Source organism: Perognathus longimembris, chromosome 7 (genome assembly GCF_023159225.1).
Source record: "Perognathus longimembris pacificus isolate PPM17 chromosome 7, ASM2315922v1, whole genome shotgun sequence".
NCBI classification, from domain to species: Eukaryota; Metazoa; Chordata; class Mammalia; order Rodentia; family Heteromyidae; genus Perognathus; species Perognathus longimembris.
The window spans coordinates 25,086,053-25,097,568 of NC_063167.1; the positions used below are offsets into that span (position 1 = coordinate 25,086,053).

General features: G+C 46.7%; 1 protein-coding gene across 1 annotated transcript in view; it reads right to left on the reverse strand.

The window, feature by feature from the left end:
- Rhbdl2 (rhomboid like 2) overlaps positions 1-8,347 on the reverse strand; it is a 45,125-nt gene extending 36,778 nt beyond the window's left edge. Inside the window, exon 1 of the mRNA XM_048350948.1 lies at positions 8,091-8,347. The gene's annotated coding sequence lies outside the window, so the exon portion shown is untranslated. The remainder of the gene's footprint in view (positions 1-8,090) is intronic.
- Positions 8,348-11,516: the final 3,169 nt, after the last annotated feature.

The window sequence follows — 11,516 nt, forward strand, 5'->3', positions numbered from 1 at the left end:
ACCACTCATAGACAGTCTCAAGCAAAAAGATGGGCTTCTTGGAGAAGCAAAAAGTGAACTGACCGGCCACGGACACAGCACAGACTTGGGAGCTGAAACTACGCCATTGAAAAGCGGGCTGACCAGCCAGGGACACAGTGCAGACTCTGGAGCTGCCACCATGACCCAAGCAGTCCTCAAATTGGGGTTTATAAAGGTAAAATTGTAGCACAGATGTAGGAGGTTGATGCAGGGGGTGGAGCAAGCAACAAACAAGTTAAAAAAGCCATTTACAGAAGCAGAATTTTAGGACCAGGTTGACCTAATAATCAAGATGGAGTCAGCTGTACTCCCTACAACAATTTCCTAGTTGCCCTTGAGCAAGCAGGTTTTAAATATCTACACTGTTCTCTGTGTGTGTGTGCGTGTGTGTGTGCGCGCGCGTGTGTGCTTTGTTCTGTTTTTTAAACAGCTGGCCCACCCACTCCTTGGTACCAGACAGGCCCTGCCAGAATTAAATCCAACCTTGATGTGGCCAGGGGCTCAGGAGAGGGGGGCTGCAGGCTGGGCTGGGTGTACCCCATTGCAGTCCAGCTAAGCCTGGCTGGAGGCTTTTGGGTGGTGTTGCTAGGCAACTTGGGTAATTGGCAAGGCAACAGATTAGGCTTCTGGGCCTCCTCATCACACTGCAGACTGTCATTATGCCTTGGTTCAGAGCCCACAGCAATCTCTCTGTGGTCATAGCCTGAAAGGATGCTTTTTTAGCTACAGAAATTTAAGAACTAGCTTTTCAATATTACAGGCTTGTGGTTTTGGTTGTTTTTCTTTTTGCTCCATTTCCGAAGACACGTTTGGAATAAATGGGCAGGATTTTTTTTTTTTAATGCCGTCACAAACCCCAGTTCCCAAAAGTTTTCCTTTCTTCTAAAGCAAAACTAAAGGCAACTGAGGTAGAAACACACTCCTTCCCTAGTGTTTTCTAGGCTCACTAGGAGTTAAAAGCTCCTTTCTAGCCAGGCACCAGTGGCTGACACCTGTATCCTGGTTACTCAAAAAGCTGAGATCCAAAGATCAAAGCCAGCCTGAGCAGAAAAGTCCATGAGACTCTTAGCTCCAATTAACCAACAAAAAGCCAGAAGTAGAGCTAGGGCTCAAGCCTTAAGAGCCAAAGCTAAGGGACAACCCCCAGGCTCTGAGGTCAAGCACAAGAAGATAAATGAAAGCTTCTTCCCTGAATTCCCACTGTTTTGCCATAGTTCCAAGTGGGAGAACCCAAGCTTCAGGTGTTGTGCAGAATAGTTTCTTTCGGGGCTGGGAATGTGGCTTAGTGGTACAGTGCTTGCCTAGCATACATGAAGAAAAAATCAGAAGTGGCGATGTGGTTCAAGTGGTAGAGCACTAGCCTTGAGCAAAAGAAGCTTAAGGACAGTGATCAGGTCCTGAGTTTAAGCCCCAGGACTGGCAAAAAAGAATAAAATAAATAAGAAGAATAGTTTCTTTCATGTATCTCCCATTCAAAGACCATCATAATTCCCACCTCCCAGTACAGAACCTCTTTTATGTATGGTATTAGTGTTATTCCCCATTTTCCAGATGAACAACTAAGACAAAAAGACACTATGGTTGCAAAGGTAGGGATAGGGGCTAGGAATGTGGCTTAGTGGTAGAGTGCTTGCCTAGCATGCATGGAGCCCTGGGTTTGATTCCTTACTACCACATAAACAGAAAAAGCCATAAGTGGCACTGTGGCTCAAGTGGCAGAGTGCTAGCCTTGAGCAAAAGAAGCTCAGGGACCATGCCCAGGCCCTGAATTCAAGCTCTAGAACCAGGAGGGAAAAACCAGCTAGGAACAACAAAGCAGGAACACAAGTCCAGTTATGTGAGACTAGATTCTAGGGCTAGAGATGTGGCTCTGTGGTAGAACATGTGCCTAACAAGTGCAAGGCTCTGAGTTCAAATCCCAATACTGCTAGAAGTGTGGCTCAAGTGGGAGAGCATGAGCTGTGAGCAAGCAACAAGCTGAGGCTCTAAGTTTGAGATCTGGTACCAGTACAAAAAATAAATAAAGGTATTTTTAAAAATCAGTCATGGGGCTTAAACTCAGAGCCTGGGCACTGTCCCTGAGCTTTTGTGCTCAACCACTTCTGGTTTTCTGGTGGTTAATTGAAGATGAGAGATTCACAGATTTTCCTGCCCGTACTTGCTTTGAACTGCAATGCTCAGACTAAAGCCTCCTGAGTAGATAGGATTACAGGTGGGAGCCACCAGCACCTGGCAAAGGCTATATTTTAAGCATGAAAAAAAAAAAAGAAATATATTCTAGAAGAATCACCCAAAAGCAGACTGTTTAAGAGTGCTAACTAATCTAACACAATAGAGAACAGAGCTAAGAAAAACGCAGAAGTGTTTTTCCTCCATGATTCAAGGAATTACCTCTGATTATATCATAATCCCTAATCCTACTTCTGTCCCGAAGTAGGGATATAAAATCATTGTTTGCATTGGAAACTTTTCTTTTTTTTTTCCAAAAAGGCTTTCATTGCCTCATCTACAACACTTCCAAAATAGGAGTCCTTCACTAATAACCCATGTACCGAGTTTGCCTAAATCTAGAAGTTTGTTAGGATATGTAATTTCCACTGCCCAGTACCATCCTGGAAAAATGAAAAATGCTTGGAAAATGCTTGAAAAATGCCTGGAAAAATGCTTGGTTACTCTGTCCTGGACCATCTGAGATGAAGGTGGATGTGTTTACCCCTACAGCCCCGTGGGGTAGATCTCTCAGTCATCTGATGATCTTGTTAGTCTTGGATCACCCCATATCACTGGTAAGGGCCTGAACACTGGGACTTTTTGTTGTTTTGGTTTGGTTTTTTGCCAGTCCTGGGGCTTGAACTCAGGGCCTGAGCACTGTCTCTGACTTCTTTTTTGCTCAAGCCTAGCACTCTACCACTTGAGCCACAGTGCCACTTCCAGCTTTTTCCATATATGTGGTGCTGAGGAATCGAACCCAGGGCTTCATGTATATGAGGGGAACACTATACCACTAGGCCATATTCCCAGCCACACTGGGACTTTTTTTTTTTTTTTTTTTTGCCAGTCCTGGGCCTTGGACTCAGGGCCTGAGCACTGTCCCTGGCTTCTTTTTTTTTTTTTGGCCAGTCCTGGGCCTTGGACTCAGGGCCTGAGCACTGTCCCTGGCTTCCTTTTGCTCAAGGCTAGCACTCTGCCACTTGAGCCACAGCGCCACTCCTGGCCGTTTTCTGTATATGTGGTGCTGGGGAATCAAACCCAGGGCCTCATGTATACAAGGCAAGCTCTCTTGCCACTAGGCCATATCCCCAGCCCTGTCCCTGGCTTCTTCCAGCTCAAGGTTAGCACTCTGCCACCTGAGCCACAGCGCCCCTTCTGGCTGTTGTCCATATATGTGGTGCTGGGGAATCGAACCCAGGGCTTCATGTATATGAGGCAAGCGCTCTCGCCACTAGGCTATATCCCCAGCCCCTGCACTGGGACTTTTTAATAGACAGCAAAGACCAAATATTTTTGCCCTAGAGATTCCTAGGATTTGGGCTTCCAGCCTGCCTAGAAATCAGCTCACATTTTTAAGAACTCTCCCCCAGGGAACTCTTATATGCAGCATGTTTTGATCAACCACCAAATGCTTATGTGATATGCACATCCATTGAGTAGGCATTCCTGAATGGTCGGTTTTGGTGGGGTTGTTTTTTTTTTTTGTTGGTTTGTTTGGTTTTTTGCCAGTCCTGGGGCTTGAACTCAGGGCCTGGGCACTATCCCTGAGCTGCTAGCACTCTACCACTTGAGCCACAGAGCCTCTTCTGGCTTTTTCTGTTTACATGGTACTGAGGAATTGAACCCAGGGCTTCATGCATGCTAGGCAAGCACTTTACCGCTAAGCCATGTTCCCAGCCTCCCTGAATGTTTTGTGTGTGTTAAAAAGAGATGGATTGGTGGAGGGGGAGGATGTACACAATTCTATTCTAGGAGGAATAGGATTCCTCAGTGAGGAATAATGACCTATAAGTTGTTCCAACATAGCACACTATGATCTAGAGTAAAAAGTGGGTTAGCAGCATCACAGTGGTCACGGCTCTTCAGTTTCCAGAAGCCATGTGGTAGGCTACAGATGGAGTATATTATTTTCTATTCCTCCCACTAAGACATGGGGTTGGTTTCTTCTCTCCTTAAATTACAGCACTAGCCCTGTGACTGGTGCTAACCAACAGGATTTGGCAGTCGTGCTGAGTACCTTCCAGGGCTAGGTTCTTTAGAAATACTCCCACTTTGAAGCCTGACATCAGACAAAAAGTTTGACTACCTGGGACCACTATAATGTGGGGAAACCCAACCTACCCACAGGGAGACAGAGGCTATGCAAAAGAGCACAAAACACCTGACAAATGAATGAAACCTTGGACCTCTCAACCAAGAGCATAGACAAGTGGTTGACCCCGGCTGAGAGCAAATGGAGCAGAAGAATTCAGCTGAACCCTACCCAAATTCTTCACACACTGGGTCATGACAAAATTACATGGTGGATGTTTTAGGTCACTAGATTTTGGAGTGATTTGTTATATAACAATAGCTACCAATATACCTCATCAGGACCACAGGACAGAATGTCATCTCATACCCTGCCTTGAGATTATCCTTGGTCATCCTTGGGAACCTTTATGGAATAGACTGCTAAGTCTCACCTGAAGCAGCCTCCCCAATTAGTCTCTACCTCCACTTGAAAGCCTCTAAGGCTTACATCTGTCATCCTAACTACTAAGGGGCCTGAGATCTGAGGACCACCGTTCAAAGAAAGCTCAAGTAGATAAATCCATGAGACTTATCTCCAAGTAACCAGCAAAAAGCCAGAAGTGGATCTATGGCTCAAGTAGTAGAGCACCAGCTTTGAGTGGCAAAAACTAAGGGACAGAGCCCAAGCATGGAATTCAAGTGGGAGTACCAAAAAAATAAAAAACAAAACAAAACCCCACAATTCTAAAGGAATTCAAAGTAGGGCTAGGAAGGTGGCTCAGTGGTAGTGTTCACCTAGCATGCATGAAGCCCTGGGTTTGATTCCTCAGTACCACACAAATAGAAAAAAAGCCAGAAGTGGCACTGTGGCTCAAGTGGTAGAGTGCTAGCCTTGAGCAAAAGAAGCTCAGGGACAGTGCTCAGGCCCTGAGTTCAAACCCCAGGACTGGCCCAAAAAAAGAAAAGGGGTGGGGGGAAGGAATTCAAAGAATCTGCATTAAACTCATTTGGTACCATAGAATGCTCATCTGTAAAACCAGGAGACAGTAAGAATCTACCTTGTGAATTTGTTTTTTGTGTGAATGTGGGGGGGGGGGGGGGTGTGCACGCACCAGTCCTGGGCCTTGAACTCAGGGCCTGAGCACCAACTGTCCCTGAGCTTTTTCACTCAAGGCTAGCACTCTACCACTTGAGCCATAGTGCCACTTCTGGCTTTTTCTGCCTATGTGTTACTGAGGAATTGAACCCAGGGCTTCATGCATGCTAGGCAAGCACTCTACCACTAAGCCACGTTCCCAGCCCTACTTTGTGAATTTGGTACTGGAACTGAGTTAATTTATTTTTCAGTAAAACCCTTAGAACAGTGTCTAGAACATAATTAGTATCAAATTTATTTATTTATTAATTTATTTTTCCAGTCTTGGGGCTTGAACTCAGGGCCTGCACACTGTCTCTGAGCTTTTTTGCTCAAGACTAGTGTTCTACCACTTGAGCCATAGCTCCACTTCCAGCTTTTTGTGGATAATTGAAGATAAGAGTCTCATGGCTTTTCCTGCCTGAGATGACTTTGAAGTGATCCTCAGATGTCAGCCTTCTGAGTAGCTAGGATTATAGAAGTAGGTCACTGGCACCTGGCGATAGATAGATAGATAGATAGATAGATAGATAGATAGATAGATAGATAGATAGATGGTAGAGCTATAGATATATTGATATTGGCAGTCCTAGGGCTTGGACTCAGGGCCTGAGCATTGTCTCTGGCTTCCTTTTGCTCAAGGCTAGCACTCTACCACTTGAGCCAAAGCAATACCACTTCTGGCTTTTTCTGTATATGTGGTGCTGAGGAATCGAACCCAGGGTTTCATGCACGCTAGGCAAGCACTCTACCACTAAGCCACATTCCCAGTCCCAAATAAATAGGAAAACTACCTAGAAATAGGTTTGTTCAAAGCTTCAGTTCCAGGACCACAGGCCTAACACACAAACCCTGCCTGGGCATCTACAAAAGTGGCTAGCTGTGATCACTGGCAGCCCATCCACAACTCCAGCTCTATCTCTCTTACAAAGTACATGGGACTACAAGTTAGCAAGCAGAACACAAATGTGAATTATTCCTTTCACTCACAGTTCTCTGGCCTCAGCCTCCCAAATGCTGGGATTATACCTCGCCAGGGCTGGGATTACAGGTGTGCATCACCATACCTGGCCCAAAATAATGTGTTTCTAAGCCTTTCATAGTTCCCAGTACTTGCTTGGTTTGAATGTGAGAAACACAACAGAAGTCTTAAGACCCGTGCTGGTCCAGTGCTTTTCCCTTTCATCTTATCACCACCTCCTGCCATCTCCCATAGTTTAGTCCTATGTTTATAAATCCATCTGGGTAGACTGAAAAGGATGCCTGAAAAAGCCCAAGTTTCTGGGTAATGGTGCCCATACCTGCTAGCTACTCAGGAGGCTGAGATCTGAGGATTGCAGTTCAAATTTCGAAGCCAGACATAGCAGGAAAATCTATGAGATTCTTATCTCCAATTAATCACCAAAAGAGAGGGATATTGAACTGTGGTTCAAGTGTAAAGTGCCAGCCTTAAGCCAAAAAGCTCAAGGACAACACCTAGGCCCTGAGTTCACACAAACCCACATGCGCGCACACGCGCGCGCGCACACACACACACACACACAGAGTTTTAAGGCAAGGCAAGGGCCAATTTAAAAAGGGCTTGGCAGTAAGATGTTTAGCATCTGTGCCTGGCACCAACTTGGTGCTTTGCATATTTTGTTTCCCATAATCTTCATAAAAGTATCATTTATTAGATGAAGAATCCAAGCCCCAGTAAGTACACAGGAGATGTTTATTTAAGAATCTGACTCTGTGGCTCCAAGATAATTTCCACCATGCCATGCTTGTTGCCCACCAACTTATAGATGATCACTAAATGTTTGTGGATAAATTTCAGATTTCTTATTTCTAAAGAGATTAGAAATGGTGGGATTCATCTTCCCACCCCAGCTTACTGAGCATATGTTCAAATAAGGAGAAAAAAAATTAAGCTGGGTGCCAGTGGCTTACACATGTAATCTTAGCTGTTCAAGAGGCTGAGATTTGAGGCTAGCGGTTCAAAGCCAGGCAAGGCAGGAAAGTCCACTAGACTCTTATCTCCAACTAACCACCAGAAAACCGGAAGTGGCACTGTGGCTCAAGTGGTAGAGTGCTAGCCTTGAGCTGAAGAGTTCAGGGACAGTGCATAGGCCCAGAGGTCAAGCCCCAGGAAATAATTAATTAATTAATTAATTAATTAATGGCCTGGACTGTCTGCACCAGGAAGAAGGAAGCAAAGAAGTAAGACTGGAAGAAAGCATTCTGTCTCAGAGCAGTGCCCAGGGCAGGGGACAGAGGTTGGCAGAGCACAGGTCTAAAAACTGACACAATGGGATGAAGAAAAAAGTGGGACCAGAGCTGGGGATGTACTCCCACCACTCATCTAACAGGATGAAGCCCTAAATTCTACCCCTAGCATTCCCTGCCTCTCAAAAAGTGGGAGTTAAAAGGATCCAGAATGTGACTGAGAGACAGAAAACGAATGAAGGGAAATGGAATTACCCAGTCATTCCCCCCAACCCCATTCCCCGAGTCTCTGGGGGAGACAGTCCCCAGACTCCAGGCACAGTACACCGGCAACTTTTAAAATGAAAGTTGCAGAAGACAAAGCAGCCGCCTCCAGGTTGCTCCGGAAGGGAGGGAGGTTACCCGGCAGGGGCCAGCTTTTCATACTCTGACATCACCTCCTCCCCCATGATCCCAGCCTCCTCTTACAACCCCCACCCCCCGCCCCCGATGGGCATCTCACCTCGGGAAGCCGAGGCAGGGACCGCCCCGGCTGCACCGACTGGTCCCCGTCTTCCAGTTGTCCTGGGCCAATGGATCTCCCAGCTGCTCCAAGCTCCCGCCCTGTTAGGCACCCCTCTGTCCCTCCCTGAACTAAAATCTTCCAGACTGGTTCCCAAAGTGACTGGGCTCAGGAGGAGAGAGCCTGAGGAAATCCCCTCCCTGCCTTGTGGCCAGGCCTGGGCTGGGCTGGGCTGGGCCAGCCTGCTCGGCAGTCTCACTCCTGGGCTGGCCCTGGATGAATGAGTCCTCCCCCTCTGCCTTGCTTGGGTCTGTGCCAGGGAGCCTGTGACGGCCTCCTTTGCTCTTTCTCCTGCACAGCTCTCCATGCCTCCTCTAAGCCCTGCCCTGCTTTCCTGGTTGGGTCTCTGCCTCCCCTGCCTTAGCACTCTGGGAAAGGCCTCAACAGAATGGTCTCTGTCACTGCATGGGGTTGTGCTTTGGTGTGGCGCCAACCCTAGTGTTGGGCACCAGGCACGGATGATTTCATAGCTCTGGGCAGAGGCTTAGTCACAAGCCCCCTGGGCTCTGTCCACCAAATTGGTTGTGCCTTGGCTCTTCCTTCAATACAATGGCCAGTTTTGGATTCTTCATTCAATGGGTCTGGGGAATGACCTTGCCTGTGCCAGGTCCTGAGAATGTAAGGTGGGTTGACAAGTGCTTCTCCTCCTGCTCCACTGGCAAGACTGAAGCATCTAGTAGAGCTTGCCCAAGCAGGCAGCACAGGCCAGGGAGGACTTCCTTGTGTGGGAGAGTTCTAGAAAAACTCTTAGAAGAGACAACTTGCAAGATAAACAACTCCAAGTTTAGAACATTGGGCCAGGAAGGCCTTGGGTGTGACTTGCTAAAGAAAATTTTTTAGCCAAGCACCAGTGGCTCACACCTGTCATCCCAGCTACTCAGAAGGCTGAGATCTGAGGATTGCAGTTCAAAGTAGTAAAGTACAAGCAAAAGCAAGAAGAAAGGCCAATCCTCGAGTCCACCTGATCAGGAAGGAAAAAAGCAGATGAGAACTGAGGGAGAGCTAAACACAGAGGTGCTTTCTTTTTTTTGGCCAGTCCTGGGCCTTGGACTCAGGGCCTGAGCACTGTCCCTGGCTTCTTTTTGCTCAAGGCTAGCACTCTGCCACTTGAGCCACAGGGCCACTTCTGGCCATTTTTTGTATATGTGATGCTGGGGAATCGAACCCAGGGCCTCATGTATACGAGGCAAGCTCTCTTGCCACTAGGCCATATCCCCAGCCCCCACAGAGGTGCTTTCTCAGAAGACTGAGGCAGGAGGACTGTGAGTTTGAAGCCAGCCTGGAGTATAAAGTGAGTTCCAGGACACCTACACTACATAGCAAGACCCTGCATCAATCAGAAGACTGAGGCAGGAGGACTGTGAGTTTGAAGCCAGCCTGGAGTATAAAGTGAGTTCCAGGACACTTATACTACATAGCAAGACCCTGCATCAAATCAGACAGACAAAAATAAATAAGAATTGAGGGAGGAAAAGGAGGCAGCTGCGTAGGGAGCCCAAAGAATTCCATGGAGCAAATAGAGATGGCAGACAAGGACTTTTCCAGGTGTCCTGGTCCCTTGCTGGAGTAAAAGAGACTGGATGAAGAGTAGAGGAAAATTGCTGAGTGGAGAGAAAAGTGAGCAACACAAAAAAGAGGCTTGCTGAGAAAGTTTGAGAACCTGATCATCGCAGCACAGATCAAGAAGGGGGCAGCAACGAGGGGCTCAGCAGTGAGGAACGAGCTGAGCTTCTGTGTCCCTAAAGATTAATACACATGGTGAGGCCTAAGTAAATGCCATCTCACTGCTGGGCTCCCAGACTGGGAAGTTACATAAGATGAAAAGTGTATATGGGTGTGGTGGTGTACACTTGTAATCCTAGCTACTCAGGAGGCTGAGGTAAGAGGATCTTTATTCAAGGTCAGCCTAGCAAAAGTGTGAGACACTTCCAGGAGCTGATGGCACAGGTCTATAATCCTAGCTACTCAGGAGGCAAACCCAGACAGACAAATCTTCTACACTTTTATCTCCAATTAATCATCAAAAAGCTGAAAGCAGAGGTGTGGCTCAAGTGGTAAAGCACCAGCTTTGAGTTAAAAATAAAAAGCCAAGCAAGAGCATGAAGCCCTGAGTTCAAGCCCAGCACTAGTACCAAAAAATAATAATAATAATAATAAATAAGCTGGGAATGTGGCCTAGTGGTAGAGTGCTTGCCTCCTACACATGAAGCCCTGGGTTTGATTCCCCAGCACCATATAATATAGAAAACGGCCAGAAGTGGCGCTGTGGCTCAAGTAGCAGAGTGCTAACCTTGAGCAAAAAGAAGCCAGGGGGGCTGGGGATATGGCCTAGTGACAAGAGTGCTTCCCTCGTGTACATGAGGCCCTGGATTCGATTCCCCAGCACCACATATATGGAAAATGTCCAGAAGGGGCGCTGTGGCTCAGGTGGCAGAGTGCTAGCCTTGAGCAGGAAGAAGCCAGGGACAGTGCTCAGACCCTGAGTCCAAGGCCCAGGACTGGTGAGTTTATCATTATTCAGTAAATTCTGGCATATGTAGAGACATAAATGTGTCCATCTACATTAGTGGCATTTACCTTACGCAAGGCATTACTGTTAGTAGTTACTTTTGTGAACTCATTAAGTTATAGTAATTAAGCTGGGAGTGGTAGTGCATCCATGTAATCACGGTGACAGTGCTCCAGCAGTGGAGGCAGGAGGATTATAATTCCCAACCAACCTGAGATACACAAGACAAGAGAGAGAATATTTAGGGATTTTGAGGTTGGCTTTAGGTTGGCTTCAAATTAAATCAAATTGGCTTCAAACTCTTGATCCTCCTGCTGCAGCCTCACAAGTGCAAGGACTACAATCCACCGTATCTAGTGTCTGTAACAGGCCATGTTTGCTAGCAGAATTAAACACAGCCACAGAACCAAGAGATGGAAGTTGGTAGCTGAAGAAGATGGAGTTGGAGAGCTTTTTTTCCCCTTTTACCTCAAATCTCTATCAAGTTCAGTGACTGTGTGTGTGTGTGTGTGTGTGTGTGTGTGTGTGTGTGTGCCAATATTAAGGCTTGAACTCAGGGTCTCAAGTTTTCCCTTGACTTCTCTACCCAAGGCTCCTCTCTTCCTCCCTCTATCCCTTCCTTCTTTCCTTCCTTCCTTCCTTTATTTCTTCCTTCCCTCCCTCTCTCTGTTCCCTTCCTTCCTTCCTTCCTTCCTTCCTTCCTTCCTTTCTTCCTTCCTTCCTTCCTTCTTTCCTTCCTTCCTTCTTCCTTTCCTTCTTTTGCATGGTGGGAATTAAATCATGGTCTTTAGGAACGCTAGATAAATATTCTCCCACTAAGCAATACCCCCAACCCCAAATTTTTGTAACCACAAAAT